The sequence below is a fragment of the Trichosurus vulpecula genome, chromosome 4, assembly GCF_011100635.1.
Source record: "Trichosurus vulpecula isolate mTriVul1 chromosome 4, mTriVul1.pri, whole genome shotgun sequence".
NCBI lineage: Eukaryota > Metazoa > Chordata > Mammalia > Diprotodontia > Phalangeridae > Trichosurus > Trichosurus vulpecula.
Genome location: NC_050576.1, coordinates 268,025,881 through 268,031,880, shown reverse-complemented (window position 1 = coordinate 268,031,880; position 6,000 = coordinate 268,025,881). Strand labels below are relative to the sequence as shown.

Sequence of the window (6,000 nt, the reverse complement as noted above, 5' to 3'; positions counted from 1 at the left end):
TCACTAAGCCTCAGTTCGCCCATCTATAAATAAGAGACAATAGTACCTGTGGCACCCACCTGACAAGGTCCTTGTGAAGTTTAAATGAGATCATGTGTAAAGCACTTTGCATACTTTAAAGCAGTGTTAGTTGTTGTTATGATTATTACAGCAACTAAACATTTATTAAGCACAAGGTGGAGCAGTAGAATGGAGCACGAGGTTTGTAGTCAGAAGGACCTATAAGAGAATCTTCTTTCAGTGCCTGACTAGCTGTATCACCCTGGACACGTTTCCTAATTAGAAAAGTGGGGATAATAACAGCACCCACCTCACAGAGTTGTTGAGGACCAGGTCAGAAAACACGTGTAAAGTACTTCGGGAACTTTAAAACACTATGTCTATATCTATATATATTTATGTGTATATATTCTATTTATCATTCTACTCCTACTCCTACATGCTAAATACTATTACAGGGAGGCAGGCAAGTAGCACAGCAGAGTACTAAACTGGGAATGAGGAAGACCTGAGTTCAAATCCTACTTCAAATATTTATTGGCTTGTAACCCTGGAAGAGTCACTTAGCCTCCCAGACTCAGTTTCCTCATCTGTGAATATAAATACTAGTTATTAAAAAAACTACAAAATGTGGTCTCAGTCCTTAAGGATTTAAAATCTACCGTATAGACAAGACCTGCACATATGTGCCCCTCAGAGATTTTTTTCACAGACAATAATAACAGAATTTAGAGCTATGTGGTGTGGTGCAGATTATAAATGTAATAGTTTCCTATCTCAGAGAAGGCTGCAATGAGGTAAGTCCTAGCTCCAGAGGAGTAACTGAGTGACGGGAATCACCGTTTAGTTAGCATTGAGACAAAATTCCTAGGAAAGGCATTAGGCTGCACTCCATTTACTTGGCTCATGTTAGACAATATTGCATCTCTGTTCTTTTCACACCTTTAACTTCTTTCCTTTCCTAACTTCTTTCCTTTCCTAACTTCCTTCCTTCCTTCCTTTCCTTTTCTCTTTCTTGCTTTCTTTCTTCTACAAAGTTGGAGCGAAAGCCATACTCGAAATGTGGTGGTGCAAACAACAGGGTATTTGGAGTTAAAGAACCTGGGTTCAAATCCTAACCTATCAACTTACTTGCTGTGTGACTCTGGGCCCTTCACTTTTCTGGGCTTCGGTTTCCTCCTCTGGGAAATAAAGGAGTTGGCTTGGGTGACTTCTGAGATGCCTTCCGCTCTCAGTCTGTCCTACATCTATCTCTCCTTGCCCACGGGGGAAAAAAGTCTCCCCAAAGCCCTTTAATGGCTTCAGCTCAGCTCCAGGATGCAAAATTATGCAAAAGAACGTATCAGGTACCCTTTGCAACAGCAGCATCTGACCTGCACCAAGGTGATGGTGAGAATTTACCTTTCCGATGTTAACCAGACTTTACAGATTCGAATTTCTTTCCGCAGTGGGAGCTTTTACTTTGGGGAAACCAATTAAGTTGGTCTTCTCAACCAAAATTATATTTTTGCCCCGCGTCCCCACCTGCTCCTCACTGTCTTCTCCTGCCTTCAGGGTGCACGAGGTGTCCTCTCGGTCCTCTCTCTGCCTGGAGTGGCCACGAAAACCCGGAAAGGTGGAATCTGTCCATTTAAACCCCGGGGTGACTCCAGCGCTGGGCATGCTCAGTAGTGAGAGAAGGTGTTGGTTGCAAGAAGGAAGCTTCTGCCCTGCAGTAGAGAGAGCTGGAGCTGAGGAGGTGGTGGTGGAGAAGGAGGAGGAGGAGGAGGAGGAAGAAGAGGAGGAGGAGAGAGCAGTCGCTGGCGGGCGGAGCAGCAGCCTCCCCAGACCTTGGGAGCCGGAGCCCGAGCCGGACCTTGTAAGTGGGGAGGGGAATAAAGTTGGACCCAGAGCCCCCGGATGATGCCCAAAGTGCCAGACACGGAAAGGCTGCATTTCTCTCACTTGGGCGCGTTTGTTAGCTTCACAGGGAGTTGATATTTGTTTCTTGTACGAACAGTGTGTTTTCTCTAGTTGCTACTCCAGGTGCCAGGAAAAAAAATACATTTAGGGTGTATCAACTTGACATTTTTAGTCTTTCTTCCCAGTTTACAGTAGCAGTCATGGAAATGTTTTTCAATGTGTACACCCACAGGGTTGTGGCTACATACAAATACTTATTTTCAGGTAAGGCGTTACACATTATTTTAAAAAAGAAGTTTAAGATCCATATTGTTTTTACCTGCATGAAGCTATACATCCAGAAAAGTTTTCGTTTGAAAAAACAAACCCAAACACCCTCAAAACTTTCAGTTGCTGCTGCTGCAGCTGCCTTGAGGCTCGTCTGTTTTCTTTGAATACTGTGACCTGTTTGTTTGCCTTTGGGCTTTGCTGCAGATGATCAATAGGCTGAAATGAAATCCTGTCAGTAGTTTCCCTTTCTGGGACAGGGACGTCGGATGCTGCAGAAGAAAATGTCTAGTTTCTCTGAGTTTCGTTGCCAAGGAAAGAATCACGATTCGGGTCTATTTTCAAGAGAAGGCATGGATTTTGGAGTTTGTGGTCTTTATTAGAGTTTTAAAGGGAACATTTGGCTATGACTTTCCATGATAATAGCCTTTTTTTTTCCAGAGAGGAGAAATGCCCCATTTGATATCATTAGAAAGAACTGGAGCATTAAAAGAGTTTCAGATGAATGAAACATAAAGCTGCCCCTACCTCCTTCCTCCCGTTCCTCCTGCCCCCATTTCACTTTTCCTGTGTTACAGGTTAAACAATACATTTAACCCTGAGAATGCTCTATTGGATGGGTAGGTATGGTGGTAAGCAGGACTGCTTTATTTCCTTTTCATCCAGTGACCCACTGAAATCCCTCCAGGTGTTAGGCACTGAGTATCAAGGCATCACAGAGGTGAATAATAATAGCTAGCTTTAGGTTATGTAAGTTATAAAGCATTTTTACCAATGTTACCTTATTTGATCTCCACAACAACTTTGTGAGGTAGGTGGTACAAAATAATTATTCCCATTTTACAAATGAGAAAAATTGAGATTTGTAGAGAGGTTTAAGTGACATTTGCGGTCACAGAGCTAACAAGAATCAGAACTGGAATTCAAAACCAGACCTGGTTCATTCCATTCATGTTGCCTCTTAAAATTTCTGGTCATGTGGAATTTATGATATATACATATATGTACACACACTACACCTATGGAAATAGTTAACAAATTCCAGAATACAGAATTTACATTTCAGGTTTTGAGACATCAATACTTCATATTTCTCTAGCGTTTAAGGGTTTACAAAGAATTTTCTTCATATGTGCATGTTTGTTTCTTCCTCTTCCCCCCACTAAATATTGTATAATCCTAACATATCCGAACTCTAAGGGACCACAGACCTTCTCGTCTAACTCCTTTATTTTATTGATAGAGAGACTTGAGCCTCAGAGATGTTAACTATCTTGCCCAAAGTGACAAAGCTACTCATTGGCTGCCTTCAGATGAGATCACAGGTCTGCTGCCTCCTAGGCAATAGGATTATTTAGCTTCCTTTTTTCACCTGTGTGAAATATTTTTATAGAGTGGCTTAAGCACAGAACAAAGATGCTGGAAGTCCTTTATGTATAAACTACTTTTCTAGTGACTTAGTCATATAATCCTATCAATGTCTTCCTTACAAATTCCTAGGTTTAGAAGCTGTCTATTCATCATCAGTCATTATCCCCATCTTCCAAATCTTTTAATAAACCTTTTCTTCCCTAGAAAGTTTTCTCTAACAAAATAAAACTAATTTCACATCTCTAACAGTATTACAGGGTACCCTCATTTGAAAGGGACTATTTTTTCCTCTACCTCTTCATTTAAATATCTTAGTTCTGTCCCAAGAAGTCTTTATGAACAGCTTAGTGTAAGGATGAATGGGAATCAAGACTAGGGCTTTGTAGTCTGAAAGAGCAGGAGGGAAGATTGCTCTGATCACTAGACTTATCATTAGTGTATCATCATCATCATGATCAATTGAGCAAACATTTATTATTAATGCTATCATTAATATAATATTTATTATAAATATTATTATTATTTATTATTAAGCATCTGCTATGTGCTGGACAGCTAAGGCAATACAGTGGATAGAGCACCAGGCCTGGAGTCAGGAAGACCTGAGTTCAAATGCAGCCTTAGACACTTACTGGTTGTGTGACCCTGGGCAAGTTATTTACCCCTGTTGGCCTCAGTTTCCTTATCTGTGAAATGAGCTGGAGAAGGAAATGGCAAACCACTCCAGTATCTTTGCCAAGAAAACCCTAAGTGGAGAATCAGACACAATTGAAAGGACTGAACAACGAGGGCTGGGGCTATAAAAATAAGGAGGGAATAGTCCTTGCCCTCAAGGAGCTTACAGCTGACATTCTATTAGGGGACACAAAATTTGCTCGGACAATTAAGCATGAAATATGCACCAGGTAAACACAAATTGATTTGGGGAGCTTGAGTAGAGGAGAGGTCTAATAAGGAAACTCTATAGGAAGGTGGCAGCAGTTGAGGTGAGGTAATCATCTTCATCTTCATCCCAGTTTTGTATTCAGTGAGGTCTAATGTTTGTTGAATTGAAAAGTGAATTGCAATATTATCGTCCTTTATTAGGTGCCTCTCTGTGTTTTTTATCTTAGGTTTTTTTTTTATCCTAGGTATTCTATCAAGCAAGTTAAATGTATCAGGTGCTCTCTAGAAGCCTGTGATCTCAAACTGAGAATACTGATGATGACCTTAAAAAGAATATGTAAGCAACTGAGCAAACATTGGGGAAATACATAAAGTGCTTGCATTGTTTAAATGCAAAGTCTCCCTCTATTCTCTGAGTGATGAGTGAAGGGGAGATAGGTGAACTGGATGGCTGGACAGAGTAAAAAAAAATCAGCTAGGGAGGGCTTTCTGAACAAGGTTAGGTTTCAGGAGCTGTTTGAGTGAAGGAAAAAAAGAGAAGGCTTAGTGAGAGAAGATGGGGGTTAGGTTATCCTAAGCATAAGAGGAAGTTCAAATAGCAAGGGGTTAATTATGCGAAGCAATGGGAGATGGGTTGATGGGGGCAGTAAAGGGGAAGAACAAATGGGCCTGGCAAGCCTGGAAAGGTTTTTGCAGAACAGAATTATTGTGAATCTCCTCCTTCTTTCTGCCTTCTTTACTAGGTCTTCTTTTTCTCTAAAATGTTGGCATTTACTAAGATCCTTTGTTTTTTTCTGTGTTCCTCAGAGATTTCATTCTCTCTCACAACTTCAACTCTCTCCTCAAAGTGGAAGATTATCAAAGTTAAATCTTCAGCCTTCATCTTGTGATTGAGCAACTGTCACACATTTCTTATTATGTTGTGGACATTTCTTCTTCCACTTTGAACCCTCCCCTAATCCCCCTATTTTTAATGCCCTCTTCCTCCTCAAATTGCTGTATATTTCTTTCTTTTTTTAAGACTTATTATGGGTAAAGTACTATTTCAAGGACATATGTTCAAAGACAAAAGCAAAGCAGCCATTGCCATCAAGGAGCTCACATTCTTCCCCCCCCCCCCGCCCCACACACACTTAATAGTATTTTTATTTTTTCCTATTACATGTAAAGACAGTTTTTAACATTCATTTTTATATTATTTTGAGTTCCAATTTTTTTTCTCCCTCTCTCCCTCACCTTCCTCCTCCCCCAGACAGTAAGCAATCTGATATAGGCTATACATGTACAATCATGTTAAACATATTTCCACATTAGTCATGTTGTGAAAGAAGAATCAGAATAAAAAGGAAAAACCACAAGAAAGAAAGGTAAAGAGAACATAGTATGCTTTGATCTGCATTCAGACTCCATAGTTCTTTTTCTGGATGTGGGTAACATTTTCTATCATGAATCTTTTGGATTTATCTTGGATCATCGTTTTGCTGAAAAGAGCTAAGTTTATCCAAGTTGGTCATCGAACAATGTTGCTGTTACTGTGTACAATGTTCTCCTGATTCTGCTCAATTCACTCAGCAT

The 6,000-nt window shown here is 40.3% G+C and overlaps 1 protein-coding gene across 2 annotated transcripts in view; it reads left to right on the top strand.

Moving 5' to 3' along the window:
- Nucleotides 1-1,669: 1,669 nt before the first annotated feature.
- The window catches only part of PLS1 (plastin 1), a 159,358-nt gene continuing 155,027 nt past the window's right edge, over nt 1,670-6,000 (top strand). The window contains exon 1 of one of the 2 annotated variants that reach the window (XM_036755423.1): nt 1,670-1,858. The gene's annotated coding sequence lies outside the window, so the exon portion shown is untranslated. Of the gene's footprint in view, nt 1,859-4,745; nt 4,763-6,000 lie in introns of those variants that run through there. The other variant, XM_036755426.1, reaches the window with a different exon arrangement.